General features: G+C 38.8%; 1 long non-coding RNA gene across 2 annotated transcripts in view; it reads left to right on the top strand.

Annotated features, from left to right (window-relative positions):
- LOC130579424 (uncharacterized) overlaps positions 1 to 19796 on the top strand; it is a 146660-nt gene that overhangs the window by 17961 nt on the left and 108903 nt on the right. For both annotated transcript variants that reach the window (XR_008965997.1, XR_008965996.1), the window contains exons 3-4: positions 2231 to 2343; positions 3506 to 3651. This is a non-coding gene — a long non-coding RNA (uncharacterized LOC130579424). The remainder of the gene's footprint in view (positions 1 to 2230; positions 2344 to 3505; positions 3652 to 19796) is intronic.

Genomic DNA, 19796 nt, shown 5'->3' with positions numbered 1-19796 from the left:
TTCTCATGACAAATTTATTGTAACAGTCAGTGAGTGACCACATGGGAGTTACCCTAAAAAACATGTTTTAGGGTAATGCAATTTTGTGAAAGAATGGTAGGCAGGCTAGTGGAAGAGATGATTTTATGAAATATAAAGCATAAGGTAACTTTTCAATATATGTGATTATTGTTATTAGGTGTTTCCATAAAAGCATCAGAAGTACCTATTTGAAATTAGTAAGCTATAATGACTTTGATTCACTAGAAATGAAAGAAACACCATGTTATGTCATATTAGGTCCTGTAAACCTATTGCATTTTACCCTTGCATTTTCTATCTTCATTGCAAAATATTCATTAGAAGTAGCTATTTAATGATAGCAAAAATCAATCATTCTGATGTATGAAGTCAGACATAGCTTCCACCCTCCTCATTTTCTTCTTTAGGCTTTATTTACATAATAAAAGATTTATGTTTTTGCATGGACMTGTGAATAGAGATGTTGAAAAAAAGAGGACAACTATGCAATAAGATTTTTTTTATTAAGATCTCTAACAATATCACAGGACACATGYATTTTGTTTTCAGTTTAATACACAATTTGGAGAGTTGTCTGTAAATCCAGGTACCAAATGAGGGCTATGACATATGTATACATAGAAATAGAAAAGAAAAATTAAAATGTAGGAAAAAGTCTAAATGCAGAATCTCAGCAAGTTGTACTCCCCAGTAGCAAATAGTGAGTTTTGATACAAACTGAGTGTTCCTTTGGCTGGGCCTGGAGGTGTGCTCCCTTCAGGAGCCACATTCCAGCAGCACAGACTGAAGTRGGGCACAAAGCTGAGATTCCTGATGTGTGCACAGGGCACAGCTCAGCACAGAGGCTGCACTTGAGGTGCTCCAGCCCCCAGAGCAGGGAAATAACAGGGCAGAATTCACTGCTGCAGACTGCTGGGAGCTCGAGTGCAAGGAGAATATTGCTTCTTATCTACGGGCTGCGATTGAATCTCCTCCAGCTTCAGACTTGTGCAATACAGATATCGTATCTGAGCTACATTTCTTTTGAACTTGATGAAGAGAAAGAGGCTCTTCTAGAGAGTCATTCATCAGAACTATTTTGTGGGTTTTTTAAGGACAAGATTAGGTGAGTTTTGTAACATTCTGAGCTGGGTGAAATGACAGATTTTGCTCCCTAGGAAGTACAGATATTTCATGCTGTTTCCTGTGGGAATTGTTTGATGAACAAGTTGAGTTAAAGCAACCTKCTGCTCTCTCGTTGTTTGAACTAGAACTTCCCATGTGGGCTAACTGTTGGAACCTGTAGTGGTAGGTTTAATGAATAACCCATACTGGAGTATTTTGTGATTAAAATTTATGAGTATGAAACACTGACACCATATTTCTTTCTATAGATACATTGGAACAATCCAGTGTCATGTCTTTGGGTATTTTTTTAGTGTATTTGGATAAAWCTTCAGTATAAGTTCTGAGTGATTTACTTCAATAAACTTTGTTTGATAGCTTATGCAGYTTCAAGTTTCAAGAACAAGGTATCAATTTCAGTTTAGTGCATTGCTAACTAGTTTTTTAAGATAATAGGATTGGACAACAAAACGTGGCAGGAATACATCCACAATATCCCTAAAGGAATACCTGAAAACATTTTGTGAACTTCAGAACATTGTCATGTGAAATGAGAAGTCCCCTAAATGATGGAAGGTGATCTGTTCTGTCCTGCTGGGGCAATGGGGGTCTGGACCAAGGTGAAGCTGCAGCAGGAAGGAGCAGCAGGGGATGTCTGAGTGTCCTGCCCAGCCCCACAGCATCCCCTGCTCCAAACCCAGCCCTGGGACAGAGGGAGCAGCMCWCAGTGCTGTGCTGTTCCTGCTCASTCTGTATCCCTTCCTGCAGTGGARAAGGCACTGAAATTTTACAAGCTACATCTAAATCCCTCCATGTGCTGTTGCAAATATCACCTCTAATTTCTGTTCTCCCTCAGCCTTTCCCCCACCTTTGTTTGCATGCTCTCTCACTGCACATACTTGTCTATTTTGGCCATGGCTCAAGGCCAGAATTGAGGCTTGTTTTTGCCTCTCTGCAGTATGTTGTATAAATATGTGCTATGCAGACMTCAGCTGGGATAACGCTGTGATCGCCTTAGAATTTTTCTTTTTGCCCAGCCGAATATATTAGGAAAGAATCACCAAATGCTCATGTCTGTATCAGACTAATTTCTGATTCTTTTCAGAGGCAARAGAGCCAGAGAGATCTTTCTTGCTGAGCAGACCACCAAATACAGAGTGGAGAAGAGTTTAATTAACYAGTGTGGAGAAACTGCAGGAGGAGAAAATATCTCTTGTGGTAGGTAGAAAACGAGCAGGATCGATTTGTTTGTACTGGCAGCATCACCCAGAGGGTATCACTGCTAACAGGGAAAAGGGCTGCACCCACAGCTCCTTGGGAGAGCCAGGAGAGTTGTAGCACAAAGAACAAGGTTCACTTGGCACTGAGATGTTTCTGTGACCTTTAACAAAATCTCAAGACATTCTGAGATTTTTGTATCACCGGTGGTTGTTTTAGGATGGTGAAAAAAACCGGTAGGAGCAAAAAAAATTTCTTGTTCATATGAAAAAAATATAAAATCACTAAAAAAGAAGGTGCTGGGAAGTTTAAAAAAAAAAAAAAAAAAAAAAAAAAAAAAACCAACAAAAAAACAACACAACAATAATGCACTAAATTAGTCCAGGAAAAAAGGCAATTATTATCACTTTATGAAGTGATGCTGCACTGTCAAATAGAGCTGCCTAAGTAATTTTTTGATAAGAGACTTAGTTCTGTTTATCAGTATTCTTGTAAAACGTACAATAGAGACCTGCATCTGCTGCAAARTTGCACTGTTTTTGGCTTTTTTGATCAGTTTCTGGTAATTCTGAAACAGAGCATCTATTTACTCACTAGCATTAATGTTACAGATCTGAAACATATTAAGCTGTTTATGTAGGTCCTTTTAATTAGGTAAATAATTAGTTAAAATTTGACCAGAGAAGACACTTTTTGGGGAACTTCAATTGCTAATRTAACTAGTAATAAGAGTCTCAGTTTAAATAATTTGAGGAAAGGGAGAAAAATCCAAAACAATTTCAGCAGTGAAACAAGCCAGTCCCTAGCAGCCAGTAGATGTCATTCTATCTCTATTTTAATGCCACTTCCTACTGTTCTCATTATATTTTTCTAAATAAGAAATTGGAGATGGGAATCGGGGGAAACATTTATGTTTAACTTTCTTCTGATAAATGCACGAGTCCATATCTTTCTTTTCAGTAATGTAAGGTGTCAGAGTGTGAAATTGGTACTTCTTGGTGCAACTGAGGCYGATAAGCTATTGTTTTTCAGTCACTCATCCATTAGTACTATTTAATTTATTTATATGTTTGTACAAGGGATTTGTCGGCTTTGCACTGTGCATGGTTTTTCTTTATTTTCTTTCTTTTTTCTTTTCAAATTTGTTTTTCTCTCTGAGCAGGTTTGCTTGATGCTGTTCCCGTGTTCTCCTATCACTTCTCAAGATATCAATGCCAAATACAAGAAGAGTTTTGTAGCCCTGGGGAGACACACAGACTGCTGCCCAGAGTCAACAAGAGAGAGGTCTGAGACTGCATGGAAAGAGAGGTTTGATATTTCTTCTCTCAATAATCTTATTGTTAACTGAAACCCAAACGCAGAACCCTGCTGGCAAATGCAGCAAAAGGAAAGAATTCCATCTATAGTAAGGATTTTGCAGTCTTGCTAAGATAATTTGTAATTAGTCATTTAATTTCTGTCCAGAGATACAGATTGAGTGTCTAGAGAGCAGTGTGGGCAGGGGGTCCCAGCACTGACCCTGTGAGGAGCTGAACTGCACTCAGTGTCTTTGAGTGCTCCAGCAGCACGGGCTGGTGACAGCAGGAGCAAACTGGACACACACTTTGTTCCAAGACTGCAGTGGCTCAGGTGCCCCATCAAGCTGACAGTTTTTAAAACACTGAATTRCTGTTTTTGCTCTTTGGCAGCCATTGTTTCACCTGGTCCTGCTCTGTCACGTGGGGACCCAAGGGGTTTTGTTGGGCACTGAGCTGAGGCAGATGCTCTCCAAGGTACATTTACTCTGCTCCAACCCAGAACTTGMAATCCATGGTCCTGGAGGAGCCCTTGCTGTATCACAGCAAAAATACCCCATTTTCTGCAGAATCAAACACAGAACACAGCAAAGACAGGCCTAACATGAACTTAAGAAGGGAGAACCTTAATTGGCTTTACAAAAGTATAGTTTTAAATGAGACTAGAAAAATAATCATTAAAAATTACATTATTTAAAGCCTTTCTGTCATCTCTTAAAGGGTTTAGATTATGCATTGCCTTAGAACCCACAAGAGTTAGGCTGAATGRTAGCCTTAGTATCTTGGTTTGGTCTTACCAATGCAAGTTTTTCTCCTTGCAGTCACTGAAGTTTAATCARGTGGGTGATGGTGAGATGAATTAGTCTTTGGGTGCTCAAAAGGAATCTACTGCTCTGTGTGTGCTGAGAATGCAGAGAATRACAGTTACCAACTGCTGCTCAGGGTCTGGCTGTTCTTGTTGCACTTGGGGCTCTGTGACAGCTCATGCTGGTGTTAACGTGTGTTAAAACCACACTGATGTCACACCAGTGCCACACTGGTACTGGAAAGAATTGGACATAGGAGAATTGCATTTCCTCTGGATCTTGGAGCTGTGATTTTGGATAATTTTTTTTTTACCATAAAGATCTGTCATCAGAAGCAAATCAGAAATTAAAGCTAATACTAATACTTGCACAAAGTGTTTGTGWGTGTCTTATTAGCAAGTTAATACTCATGGCAAAAAATCACAGTAAAGTGCTGCTGCAGTCCCAAAAGGAAAGAGAGTAACGAATGCATGGTCAGCAAGAGATAGAAAAACGGGGAAAAGAAAGAGTGAAAGTGTCTTTGTAGATACTGACCRGCAAAATGTCTGTCTGCTGAAGAATATCACAGCCATGGTACTGTTTGCATAGCTGAGGAAATCAGTTATGTAAGCAAGCAAAGTAAACACTGCTCACTACTGCCTGTCTAAAGACAAAAAACAAATAAAGGAAATAAGTGTGGTGGGGAAGTTAAAAGAACTGAAGGAGATAAAGATGCTGTGAATAGAGGGAATCAAGTGTTAGTCAGTTTAAATGAGTCTTGTACAGCTACGAGGAAGAGCATGGAAACAAATCACTCCCAGCCAKAGAATGAAATAAGAAAAAGGCTCAGGAAATGAGTTGTGGCAGAAGGTCTAAAAGACCAAAGATGTTAAAGCTCAGTTGGTTGGACAGAGGGACAAAGCTTTTGTTGACTTGCAGTGTGCATCTGAATACCTTTYGCTGAATTCTGCGCATTTTTACTCACAGCACCAAAAATAATGAAATTGCATTTTACCTTTTAAGCTGTGAGTCACTTTKCTGAAGGGTCACTGCCCAGACAGTCAGAATGTGCCCGGCAGACAGAGAATACCAAAAGGGAGTGAAAATTTACATCATGTCTGTGTCGTGACWAAGGAAAATGTAAAGATAGCAGCTTCTTAGGGGGTTGTTATTAGGATCCTTTCAATCTGTGCCAAAAGAACATTATTCAGAATTCATACTGGGATGTGACATGTGACTTGTGACTGACAAAATCTTTAGTGCTGAGTTTGTCTACTCATCGACTGGCAGAAGTTATATCCTATTGCTGCGTGCCTTTATAAAAAGGCTGAAAGAGGAAAAAGTTRAGAAGAGCATGGAAAGGTCTTGTGGAAAGCCTCTAATGATTTCCCAGTTCTTCCTGCTTTCACCCACATGAATTGTGGCTTGCAACACAGACTTTGTGTGCACTTGGGGTTWAGGGAAGGGATGACATGCAGGAATTTCTGCTTTAATCTGTCCCCTAGCCCCCTGAAAAAGGCAGGATATGTTATCTTTACAGAAATTGGCACAGTCTGACTGGGATGGCACTAGAGCAGTGAAAAATAGGTGCTTGGAGAGAGGTTGACTGTTCAGGTGCTTTTTTTTGTGGAATTGTGGACCTGGCAGCACAGCAGACCCCATYCTTCTCACATTGCCCCTCTTGCATCCCCCTGTTCCTGTAGGATCCTYAGGACATCAGAGTTGAAGATGTGTGTGCTGCACATCCCTGTGGGTCAGCTCAGTCTGAAACACTGCAAAGACAAAGAGCCCTGCAGTGGGATTCCTCAGGAAGCTGTTCTCCTGCAGAATCTGATGCACAGGGAATTATTTTACTTCTTAGGGCAGCCCATGGGTATGAAGGAGGCTGACTGCAGGGGCTGCTGCTCCTCTTACCCCTTTCTTTGCATTTCCATTGAGCTTGCTCTGAAATGGACTTCACAAGTTTTCAGATATGCCCAATTTGTTCTCTTTTGTACCTGTGGGAGAGTTGCAATGTATTATCATCCAGAGATGATAACAACCTATTAATGCATCCCACCATGTACTTCAGTAATTGTATCYAGTGATTCTGCTGAAGGAAAAAATTGAGTTAGTGCCTTCATTTGTGCACTGAATATGATCCATCTTTTCTCCTGTGTCCAGGGCTCTTACTGCAATAATTAGTTGGCATAGACCATTTGCAAATTTGAAATGACTGTATTATGGGATTCTTTCTTTGCTTTATCTTTCTGCATATTTGGACAGGAAACATATGTCATCAGCTGAGGATATGGCTTTTACAAACTGATGGTTCTGCCTTGGTGCACGCTGTKGTGCACAGATATCTCAGTTACAGATGCTTTGTGGTTTGCAGGTCCTACTCTTCCAAAGCTGGAGCTTTCTGAAAGCACAGAGAATTAACCTTTGCTTATCACTCTTCCCTTTCTGACTGTAATATATGTATAAATACCTTGACACAGGAATTTCATTATTTTATGTAYGTTACAAAGTCAAACCAAACCTCCCATTTACCTCTCCTTCCTCCTTTCCACTTCCCTCTTTTTTTTGTGATAGAACTGATGTGATTAGACTTGTGTTATGGAAAAATTAAAATGATCTTATCTTTTCTAAAGCATTTCTTTTCAGTTCCAGATTGAAGTGATGTGTTGTACTTCTTCAAGTGAAAATTCCTTCATCACATCAGTAAGGCTGAACCAGTGTTGCCTCCAGTGGTACTTTGGTGTTAACTACTCCTAGGTCTGTTTGTTTGTTTCTTTTGTTTTTCCATTCAAAGGTGATGTTTTTGGAATCTGTGTCTGCCCAATGCCAGCTGGCCTGATGCAGGTCTTTAGCAAATACTCATAATCAAAAAAGGGATCTACCCATATTTTAATGTTTTACCCTTTACTTCCCTTACCCTTTATTATTCATTCTCGGTGGTCAAGGAAATTATGTCTGGTCTTCTSTGTTGTTTTTACTTTTTATGATGCAGTAGAATTATAATTATAATCAGCAAAAATTATATTATTTGTTGGGTAAATAGCTTACCATTATTTTAGGTAGAGTTTAAAAGTTGTAAAATAAGTAATTTTGGAATACCCCTAAAATGATACTTATTAGGAAAATGCAAAGAATAAACWTTTGAGCTTCTGATTTTGTTTTTGTTGTTTCCTAAATTTCCAAGTTAAATGCCTATTAGTTATACTGTACAGAATTGATACCTAGGATGTCAATTGTAATAATTAGGTTTTGTTTTCCCTGTTTCTTTCATGTGGAGAAATAGGGTAGCCTTCTGAGGTTCTTGAAATTTTAGCTGTTTTTTACTACTATGTATAAGTAATCTTTACATGCTCAGTTTAAAAAAAAAAGGCTTTTAAATTCAGTTGTCTTCTAGCTTTGATCACAGGCTGGTTGTGGATATAAGAATATTCTGTATATATTAAAATACCTGGAAAGTACCAGCAGCTATTCAAAATGACTCTGCTTGAAATAAGCAACAGAAAGGTCACACTTAAGATGATAAATATTCATGTAATTAGGTTATATGTAGCTACACAGAATACAATAGCACCAATCACCACAAGTGATTGAAATATTTTCATCAAATTCAGTGATGATTGAGAGATGGAGAGCACTGCCAAGTGGAATGTGTTCTTGGAATACTCCATGGTTAAGAGTGGCTGTTCAAACCTCTGGGATCATTTAAATCTCTTTGCCAAACCCYTGCTTTTCTCTCTTTTGTGTGGTGYACTGTTCCTTGGCAGAGCCTGGGTCAAGTTGCTCCCGTTCAGCAGGAGCAACCCTTTTTGCGTTAGAAAAATCATCTGTACGTGGCAAATGAAACAGAGAACCATCCTGCTCTTAGAGTTCTGATCATGGAAACAAGACAGATAAATTARTCACAACTTTGTGTGCACGGTGACACTACCTGTGTTCCTCCCTTTCCCTTTTTGTAAAAGCTAAGGCATTGGTGCCAGTAGCTTTTCTAAGTTCCATTTTCAGTTATTACTTCCTGCCTCTTAATTCCTTCTGCAATTTCATCAAGATTCAGCACTCATCACCTCTGAAACCTTTTTGCCAGGTAAAACARTGCACAGCAACCTCTGTCCCAAGATCTCTGCTTTGTGGCTGTGCTGATTTCTGACGCATGGCTTRCAAAATACAATTTATCATGTTATTATCTATCATGCTTGGATTTAATACAGCGTTATTGTTCACCTCCTGCTTTGATTTATCCTGCCCAGCACCCCAGGAGCTGCAGGGGTGGCTCAGCCAAGGTGCAGGGAGATGGGGCTGTCCCTTGGGTTCTGCCTTCTCATGTGGGGAGAGCYTCATGTTCAGCACTTGCAGTAACACGAGTTTTGCCTAAACTGGTTAATTCACTTATCAGCTTGCAGTTCAAAATTGTAAAATGTTTTATGGAAGAACAAATTCTAAGCAAGAAGGAATTGGGCTCTCAGTTGTGTTTGTGTTTACCCTTACCCAGGCAGTTGAAGGCCGTTTTCAGTGCTCAGCCAAAAAATCCTCCAGGGTCAGGGTGGCACAAAGGAAATTCATCTATTGCCTTTCAAACACATTACAAGTGAGATATGACACGTTTTTCTCAAGGCACAGGAGGCTGAGGGCTGTAATCCAAGCAGCAGAGGGAAGGAATTGGTCAGAGAACTGCAACAATTCGAGTTGCTGTGCCTGCTCAGGGAGAGCTGCCATCACTGCAGGGAGTGGGGGGATCAAAAAGGTCACCTTGGAAAGGCTTGAAGAGAGAGCATCTGTGACTGGTTGGGATTGTCTTAACATATGGCATTAATAAAAGCTATGAGAAAAAAAAAAAAAAGTTTTGTTTGTGGGACATGAATAAGTGAAATTTAATAGGCTTTATTTCATGAGAGACAATGAAAAACATTAACTGAGATAGAAACTTCACATGTACCCACCTAGAGGCTGTAGTGTCTTTGAATTTCWTCTTGTTCAACAGTGTTGGAATGTGAAGAAATTCTAGTTTGTGCTTCAATGTGAGAGACTATTGACTGGGATGAAATAGTGAGCTATTTTGATACAGAAATTTTCATCTGTAACTGTGTTGAATTCCAGTTAATATCAGTTTATAGCTTATTTTATTGTTTTCTGCTCTCAGAAGTGTGACTGAATTTAAAATCTCCAGTGATCATTTCTTCTTGTCTAGTGCTTGTTTATTTTCTTAAAAGCAAAACAAAATAAGAAGCCATGCAGTACATCAATGTGTATATTTAATTCAAAGGCTATTTACTCCTGTTTGGCCAAAGCTACTAGAGCACAGAATATACTAAGAAAAGATGTCTTTCTGTATTGTTCTCATGTTGAATCTTCATTAAGATTTCATCAAAAATCCATTACAATCCTGCCTACTCAGTAACTGCAACAAAGGCTTTTGTTCCAGGGACCCAGAAAGTCTGATGGTTCTTGAGGAGCTCAAATTTAACTTACTAAGAAAAAGTTGCTCAGAGTGTTTACTCCATTCTCCTTTTTCTTTTCCCCCCTGTGTTTCTTAAATGACCTGATAAGTTATTCTGTTACATTTTAATTTGTTTTAACTAAGTTTGTATTTTCTTTGCAATAAATATGTGCAATTAATTTTTTCGACTCTCTTGAAAAGGAAGCAACTGAGGTCTCAGGCAARGAATTTGATTTTATGATGGAAACATAACCATCAGTTGTTACTTGAAGATATTTTATACTTATGGAGTGCAGTTCATAGAGAAAAGCAGGAGGTWGAGTGTTTGGAAATATTTCTTCTATATGGTAACCTTTACAGTAGTATATGGAGTTAGTATACCCAGCATGACATGTTCAGTGAGCACCGTAAAATTTGGTTAGATGATGAATAAAACATAAACAATAAAATGGATATATAGGGCATTTTTATTTCTACAGCAGGTGGGAAATAAATGTCTTTCTAAAGCTAGAAAAAGTGGATATATTTGAGAATTGAAAATGTGCTGTGATTGAGAACTCAGGCTCTTCATCCTGTCTGTTGTGGGTATCCTGACTGTGCTCTCCAAGTGGAGGTCTGAGAATGAGAAGCTTGGGCCTGTGATCCACCAGCTAAAAAACTTCCTGAGCTCTTAGTCATCCTCTGGGCTATTTTGAAGCTGCATTCCTCATGCCAGTTTGCAAATTGTTCATCTGAATCTAACTCATCTCACTTGTCTGCCAGGCTGTCATGATGTCTTAATGTAGACCAATAGTTTAAAATTCACACAGGTGGATGAAAGCAGAATGTAAGCAAGCAAGAATTTACKCTGATAAGAAAGGAAAGTGTTAGACACAACAAAATTATGTCWGATGGAAAGAGGAGGTTATGTGTCCATGAGTAGAGAAATCTTTCATCACTGTTTCAGACTAAAACATCTATTTGGGAATTTATCAATATGGACATCTCTTTCAAGAGGAAATAAATAATGATCATCTCCCTTTTTAATGCACTGTTGGTTTTCTAAAGAAAACATCAAGAAGGCACATTTACAGAGACAAAATATTTGAAATCTACTACAGGGAAGAGTTTGTGATCTGGAGTGGGATGTTTAGTTCAGACAGAAGGCAGCARCTAAAGGCACAAATAATTAAAGAATATTTTCTTGCAGGTGTTCAGCTAACCAGTCTTTATGAATGTCTCTAAGTAGATCTCTGCTTTGTTGAAAACTGTTCGAGCTTTTTCTTTTTGATGGTGGTGTTGTGCTAATGAGAGCTAGCTGCAGGGAAGTGTTCTGAGGGAAGGAAGGGTAGTGGGAAACACACTTTTCATCATGTAGATAGTTTTWTATTGTGTGCAGCAATTAAAACTGCTTTAGTYTAGAGGTTATAAAGRAGGAAAAAATTCCCYCAAACYATCAGCTTGCAATCATTTTTCAAGGGGCCCATGAGAAAAAAAAGGCTCCTCCTATTTCACACAAAGGTTCTAAAACCAGTCTTTTGTGATTTGAACAGTCTGAGCTGTTACAAAGTCAAAACCCATTGCTTTTACTGCTGAAGTGGTAAACAATATTGGGACAGATATTAATATCCTGTGACTCTAGTGCTAAATGACTTCTGGTTTTGGCACGTTCAGATATGGCAGACATTTAAGAAATAAGCACTGCCAAGGTCTAATTATTGCAAACTAATTACAGCTGTTGAAGTTGAAGCTCAGGAAGTGTGAAGTGCCTGCAAGAATTGCAATTCCCTGGAGATGTGATTAGCTCACAATCGCCACCCTGGCAGTTCTGCTCAGAGCTTTCTCCTCTAAGGAAAGCAGACAGGATTGACAGATAAACCTTGGTTTCATCTCAGTTGMAAATTGGCACAGGCTGATTCACCTGAGTAGAAAACTGAGGCACCAGTACAAGAATAGAGTTTTATAAAGTTTTAGAGAAATTTTAGCTATTTACCTGGTAAATGGGGTACAGTATTGTGCAGTGCTGTGTACAGAAATRTGCTTCAGTGTTGTGTTCCCTCCTTGGCTGATAAAACACAATGGCAGGAGACTTTTCATGCCTGTGCTTCTGCCYATGTGAGCCTGGTATGSACCTCTCTCTGTGTGTATAATATCTGTGTAGATGCTCGTTACACCTATGGAATGGAGTTTGCAAGCACTCCCCTTGGGGTTTTTTATTCGTCTTTGGTCTGGTTTTTAAGATGTAGTGTTTTAGCACACAGCAAAAGAATATTCAAGGTGAGGACAGAATTCAACTAAGCTATTTAACCTGTCAAACTCACTCTTCAAACTGCTGCAGACACAGGAAGCCTCTGAGCTGAAGGCCTCCTCATGTGGGGCACTGATGAATTACTGAATTGAATTACTGATCACAAAGCCTCTGCATCCTGATAAGGATTTAGCCCAGCACAGTTACTAATCATGTGCAGACTCTTCTAATCTTCTCCSAACAAGGAGGAGATATTTGCAATGAAGCAAACTACTAGCGTTCCTTACACAAGGAATAAAAATGAAGCAGGAGAGGGAGCTAGGGGATCTCAGAGATGGGAGACAAGAATTTCACTTTGAGTCATTGCACTAGCAGCTCGGTGAGTTTTTTCTCCTTGTTGCTAGCCTTGCAAGTAGGTGGGATTTAACATGAAAAACTTGAGAAAACTCTTTTACGTTCCTGGAATTTAGACTGGCTGAGTTACAAGACACAGTGTGGGAGCAGAATGGGTCCATGGTTAGACAGAAATAACGAGCACTGTGGCAGGGATCAAGATAATGATCTCTCTTATTGACTTTTTCATTTTTTCAAGATGTTTTCTGTTGGTTAAGAAAGACAATCTGTCCGACTTCAAAGCTTATTAGAAAAATAATCCTCCAGGGCTTTTTGCTTGCTGCACGGTGGTAATGTGCTTTAGAGCTGTTAACTATCCTGGTTTTGAGTTATGCTGGAGCTCCTCTAGTATCCTGTGTTTCCTACATGCAAGATGGGAAAGAAACCCTTGTGCCAACCACGAGTTTATAAAGAAGGTGACTCAGGATGGGGTTCTACCCTAAACTTTCTGTTCTGGGTGAGCATTTGTTCACAGCACACCGTGAAGCTGGCAGTAAAAGGCATCTCTGGCCATTTAGCATAATACAAAAATGAAAACACCAGGGGGATTGTCTTAAYACCAAGAGCTGAATCAAAATTTGACTGCCTTTTTAACTGAGGATAAGAATAGGACTAATTGCTGGAAGAACTGGTTTGCTAACACAAACAGAGTCTACACCATCTTATTCTGAGTTCAGAAAATAATCATATSTATAACTTCCTGTAAATAGTATCTAAAATCTAACCTAGTCCAAAAYGGCCACTTTAGGCTTGCTTAATCCAATAAAATATATATTAAACAAAATATAGGCTGTWATCTGAATATRTTGGGGARAAYCAGACTMTCRGTCYTTTTTTCTCTATTTTTCTTCCTAGTGGGATTGAGTGATAGARGTCTGCAGTGGCTGCAGCAATGTTTGATTTGTACTGGCAGTGTTGTTTTTGCATCAAAGATGTGGCTGTATTCTCTAGGGACTGTGAGATGCTGTGTTTGTGATGCAGCAGATACSTGTCAGGTATTGAACCTCTCAGCTCTGCATCTCTGCTTCTGGAAGAAGCATATTGGGAAACAAGGACTGGAAAAAGCTTCATGGATCAATAAATCACATTGCTATTGCTGTTTCATAAACTTCACATCAAACTTTACACTGGTTAGGATTTTTGTCTTGTCTGCTGTATTTGGAAAACTATTCAGGGATGTCATTGTTCTGAAGGCTRGAAACCTTCTAGTTTCCAGTCTCAGAGAATTCAGTTTAAATGCATTTCTTCATCTACCTRCTTTAGCCTTTAGCTTAAATTTTTCTTTTAAATACCTGATCTTTACCCTGAAGTGCATTTATAGGGAACAGTCATATCCTCTGATGAGCTGTTCTGACTTTCTTCTCATCTAATAGTCTCTTCACTCTTCTGACAGCAGCTTTTTTCCTGTGCATGTTTCAGTCTCACTTAACTTTTAAAAGCATGAATAACATAATAATGACAAAGATTAATGTTTTTCAGTCTCTCCTGGAAATGCCTGGTTTGATTCTCTCTGGCTGCTCATTTACTTTTTTTGCACTTTTATGCCATTGGTGGCTCATCCTGTGACTGGTGACTAATATGCCCRGGTTTCTTTGTGACATCTGCAATTGATGAGCTTATAGCTTCTAGCAAAATTCCCTGTTATTAGTCCTCTAGTGAGCTGAAAGGTATCGAGAGCTGAATGTGCAAGAGTTGGCCCTGTCATGTTAGTGACCTAGATAATGTTCTTAATTTTGCTTGTAGCAACTTGGTAGAACTTCTCAGTCACTTTATTTGTAAATGTGGGGGGGAAGAGAAGGATCACATCACTTAGCTGTGGATGAGCTTAATAAATTGCATTGTAAATAAATAAATCACRAAGTCAGAGCCTCCAGAGCTGCAGCATCTCTGAAGTGAATTACTGAGGCTGTGTCACACCTCCATGTGCTGATAATTTGTACGAGGTGCGTGACTCTTAAGAACCTTGGAGCTGCTGGAAAGGAGCAGYTGAAGGCATCTGAGGCCTCCCACTGATGTGACCACTTTGAACCCCTTTTACAACCAAGTCTGAGCATCTTCTAAGCTTCAAGAAAATTTGAGGGCTTTAATTGAGGCAGTTGATGAAGGCTTGTGACTGAGGACAAAGTATTATTCGCTTTGTGTCTATCTTCCAATGAAACATGAAGATAAATAGAAATGTCAGCCTCTGGGTAYAGCCCTCAGTTGGTTGTTCCAGTACCCTTTGAACTTGTGAAGAACGGGAGAAAATCTGGATTGATGAATATTAATGATTTTGGCCTATGTTCCTCTTGAATACTGGGAGGCACAGCAYCTGGAGTAGGAAAAAAGAGGCAGCTGATGGGCAGGAAAAAAGATAAAGGCATTGAAAAAGTGAGATCTGTGAAAAGGTCTCTCTATATTRAGTTAGTTTTTCAGGGATGTCTTAGCAGGCCCTTGCCTGTATCACCTTCAGCTGGGGCAGCAGTGCAAATTCAGTCATGTTTCTACAAACTTCACCTAAGGCCTTGGTGATTTTTATTAGCTGAGAATTCCCTGTGCTGTGCTGCACTAATGACTGTACCTGCCCTATAACTTATGAACACAGGGGACAACRATGATTGAACACTGTTTGTTTAACTTATTATTGGTAGCTACCTTAATTCCCCAGAATATTGTATCCCACTACTTARCAGGCATTTGTACACTGCTGTATATTTAACAGACCTTCAGGTTATGATTTCAGCAATAAAATGCACAGCTGGGTGGCAGAGGAAGGGAAGTGATTGCCAACCAGAGTATGATTCAAGTGTTTGTTGGTTTGATTTTTAATAAAATATTCAAGGTCAGAATTTTTTTTTTTTCCAAGGAGTAACAGAGTATCTAAGGACTGTGGGTTCTTTAGGGATGAAGATGCAGATAAGGCACCTTCAAACACTGAACCTAGAAAAATTAACCATTTCTTGTGCTAATGCTATCTTCAGTGTCCCTTGATGTATCCACACCCTGCCCTGGCAAACTTCTAATTGGCCTGGTATGCTGGATTTGGCAGGAGGCTTCTTTGCTTACAGGTTTTAAAACCCTCTCCCTTGTTTCTGCARTGTAGCCACCCCTCAAGCAAATAAAGTTGCAGTTAAAAGTATGAATTTGAGAATAATCTTTCTAGCAAGTAGTTTACTTTGGTCCAGATTACCACAATTAATTCTGACTGTGAGAAAACGCATCAAAAAAACCCTTTTTCCAGCTCTCTTTTGTTCACTGTCAGAATTTTACATGTAAAACAGCTACTCCAGTTGGTATCAGCTGAGCCACTGAATTAATTCTATTTTATTTGGTTATTTTGAAATTGAACAACAGGGACAGGAGTGTGGGTTTTGGAACCGTCAAACAACAGAATCCTTTATTCCTTTGCTGAGAACAATRCCATGGAGAAGTTCTTGGCAATATGAGTGGGGTTTTCCCTCTTCTGTGTGAAATATGGTGAAATATCTGACACAAGTGGGCAAGTCCAATTTTTCCTGCGCTGTGGACAGATGCTGCTTTTGGATGACCTCCAGTGAACCACTCTCAGGAGTCACGTAAGTAATCCTTGAAACAGACAATTACAGCAACTAAACCACAGTGTATCAATTAATGCTTGAAGAGTTGCTCAAGAAAATCCTTCATACAGAATGTTCTTTTGGTTGTTAACTGAAAGGATAATTTTTCTGTGTTTAATTAAGTCAAATACATGTGTTAGTGAGGAATAATGCTAAGTATTAATTTATTTTTCTTTCTAATTTTAATTAGASTGTGTACAGAAGCTTATATAAAAACCAAACTGATAAACCTTTTCCCTGCTCTCATTTCATAAGAACGGGGGATAAGAGTAGATACTTCAAGTGACCTGGGTCAGAGTYTCATCTTGAGGAAAATGTCATTGCCATAAATACATGAATAGACACAAATAGACTTATCTGAATTTATGCTAAGAATCCATCATTAAAATGTATCCTCACAGTAAGATTTTCCTTTAAAAGGAAAAAAAGGATGGAGAAGCATATGGGTTTTCTCTTCTGAATTTTCCATCATGCAGGACGTTAGGCCTTTTTCTTCCCTTAGAGCAAAGCCACATTGTAAGATCCTTCGTGAAACAGAACAACTTCTGGGTTTTTTATTTGAGTAACTTCACTAAATTTTATTTAGGCGCTGGTTTTGCACCAAAGCCAAGCTTGAGTTTTACTAGGAACACACTGGCAAGCCTGCACTGTGAAGCAGATGCTCCAGCTCTTCCTTGCTTGGGATAGGTTTGGGTTCTGACCAAGGTTCTGGTCTCCTCTTTGGCTCTCTAAGATCAGTTTCCCCATTCCTTGAAAAGCTGCTGTAAATACACTTCTAACAAATGAACAATCTATATGGCTCTGGGAAATATCATCCAAAGAATATTGATGTACTTTTGGGAATAGAACATGCTAGAAGTGTGCCATTCTGCTTTGCTGGTTTGTCATGCTTACATGAGACAGATGAAAAATCATTATTTATAGGGAAACTGCACAGTAGAAACTGTTCGTACCACACAGCCACTATGAATATTTCTGCTCTGTAAATCACCAACTGCAAATTGCTCTAAATGGCACTGAAATAGTGAAGAAGTTAAAAATGTGGCACGATTTATGTAAATCTTTCAAGTGCTTWTCGTGTGCTAAATGCCACAAGATTTCTGTGTGATATCTTTATTTGAGCTGCAAGCTTTCCTTCAGTCTCAGTAAAGAAGAAGAATTTTTATTCCATTAGACTTTAACATAGATTGCTCATGTGGAAACTTTTCACTTGTTGATTATTTTGTAGAGAAGTGTATGAGTTCTATGAAACAGGAAATGCTATGTGCTTATAGGTAGAACCAGGTGGTTCTGGTTCCTGATAAATTATTTGGAATGATATTGTCCTAAGGTGTGTACTGGCAATTTTGATTTGAGAGGGAGACCTCCAACCTTGGTTGAGTCTGCCTGTACAACAGGCTAATAGAATACATTAAGTTGGAAAGGACACTTTTCTCTGCATCCACCTGAATCAACTCAAAATACCTCCTTAAACTGTTTTATTCAGTTTAAGGCAGGTTGGTATCACTGACTGCCTTTGAGAAGAGCTGACAGCAAGTTGGAGAAGGACCACAGTTCTTGGTAGGATTATGAGTTTCTACCCATTGCTTTTCCCCCTTAGGTTTTTTACCAAGCTCTTCAGAACAGTTAAAATGTAGAGGCTGCTGTGGTGCTGTTGGGAAAATGCTATAGCAGCTGTCACTGCACCAGAGWCTGTTTGTGTGATTAGAAGTTAGATTATTGTTTCATGGCACTCCTTGGTTTGGGTAATGTAAAAAAGGAATACAAATGTTTTGTTAAAATGGCTAGTATATTTTTTTTAAAAACCCTAAACTATTAGCTTTAAAACAACTGTCTGTTTTTCACTGAATCTAGAGAGAGAGTTCTGTTAGTTTTACTGTGTGTACACCTTGGTAAGAAAAACCAAAGCAGCCTTTATTTATYAGCAAACCCAAATATTCCATTGCCTTGCTGAGCTTTGTGAAGTCAGGATCTGAAAAATTCTTAAACATAGACACGTTCAGAAGATCCTGCATGTCTTCAGGGAGTTTTTTTCACYTTCCAAGTCCATCCCTCCACCTCACCACACCTGTCCTATAGATCAAAACAGAGTCTGCTGACCAGTGTTTCTCTTGCTATGTACTTTCATTGCTGTCTTTAGCTAAGGTTAATAATTTATTTATTATGTAAAATATATCCTACACACAGTATTTTTAGGATTTGGGGTAATATTAACATTCATGAACACTCTTCTTTGTTAGTCACTAAGAGATTTTAGGATTATGCGCTTTCATAATTTTTGCACAGTGGATTTTGACAAATATCAAACTGCAAAACCTTTTCCTTCAGAAGCTGYCTATGTAGTAGATTATTTACAGGTCACCTTTTTTCTTGCTCTGTATTTTTCTGCTTGCCTCAACACTTCAGTATAATCAATTCATTCAACTCTTCGTGAAAACAGAGCAGAATCAACTTCAAACAACTCCTGCCTTCTCCAGATAGCTCTCATTACACAGTTCATGGTTTCTGTGGGTACATATTAATCAATACAGAATGTAAATCCAAATGGAGGTTATTCAAGATGTTGCACAAGCTTGCTGCAGTCTCCCTCATGCATGTTGTGTTTTGAAAAACTTGCAAGAGATAGGATTCATCTTTCTGTCAACCAAAGCTCTGTTTTGATTGGGAGACTCTTTTTTTTTCTGTGTGTAACTAAGGAGTTATGCATGAGTTTAGATCCAGTGGTTGAATATCTGATCCAATATTWAGTGAATGGAAAGTGATGGAAGCTTTTTTKCCAGTGATCTGTYATATGTGAACAGGAGGTATTTGGAGCTTTAGGTATTTAAAACCATGTTTTCAGATTATGTTTTCCACTGCAGGCTTGATATGAGAAGTGTGGGAAATGGTGCAATGATTTCTACATTTGTGAAAACCAATAAAAGATAAATGTCTGGGAATATGAATCCAAAAAAACCTGACATGGAAATGGGTACTTGACCACCTACATARTTTAATTTAAGTCTAACAGACTTTCTGGGCTTAACTGGTAAAGTGATTTCATCATCTCACCTGTCTATAGATGTTGTGTGAAATTAGGAAGTCCTTTAACAGGAAGGGCACCTAATGTGAGAATTATTTCACATTATGCCATCTCATAAAAACAGAGCATGATTCAATTATTCCTACATTCCATCTGTGGGGGCAGCACTGGCAGTGCCTCACTTTATGGCCTAAGATCAGAGTTWAATCCCAGTGGAAGACTTTTTTGTAAGATAGTTATTGAGTGGTTAAGTGGCTGTCACAATTTCAGCAACRTGAAATTCTGTAAACTGTACTGCAAAGGCCAGTGATGGTTCTGCCAAAAGAGGAAAAGTCAGCCACAGTCCAGTTTTGTGTATTCTGACCCCACAGCAAACTGGCATATAGCTCATGTGAAATCCTTATTGTCTCTGCTTAATGGTATTTTAGGAAAATGGGTACCTATTTTATTTATCTGTTAAGACACATAATTTAAACCTGTTAAAAAATGCATTAAAAATGAAATCTAATTATGGGGCAAAGAGAGAGAAAAGGATTCTGCAAAGATAATAGGATTGTTGGGTTTTTTATAATTGAGAAATAGGAGAATTGCATCTGCAGTTGACTAAGTGCAGATGTTTTAGATTTGTTTAACGCACCTATGAATTGCGGTGCAGATAGACTGACTCCTCCATTTCATTAGCATTTTGGCTGTTTGGGATGTGCCAGCTAAATGCAGCCATCCTC

Source organism: Malurus melanocephalus, unplaced genomic scaffold (assembly GCF_030028575.1).
Source record: "Malurus melanocephalus ecotype Western Australia unplaced genomic scaffold, MMel_1.1 scaffold_273, whole genome shotgun sequence".
Taxonomy (NCBI): domain Eukaryota; kingdom Metazoa; phylum Chordata; class Aves; order Passeriformes; family Maluridae; genus Malurus; species Malurus melanocephalus.
This window is presented reverse-complemented; position numbering and strand designations above follow the sequence as displayed.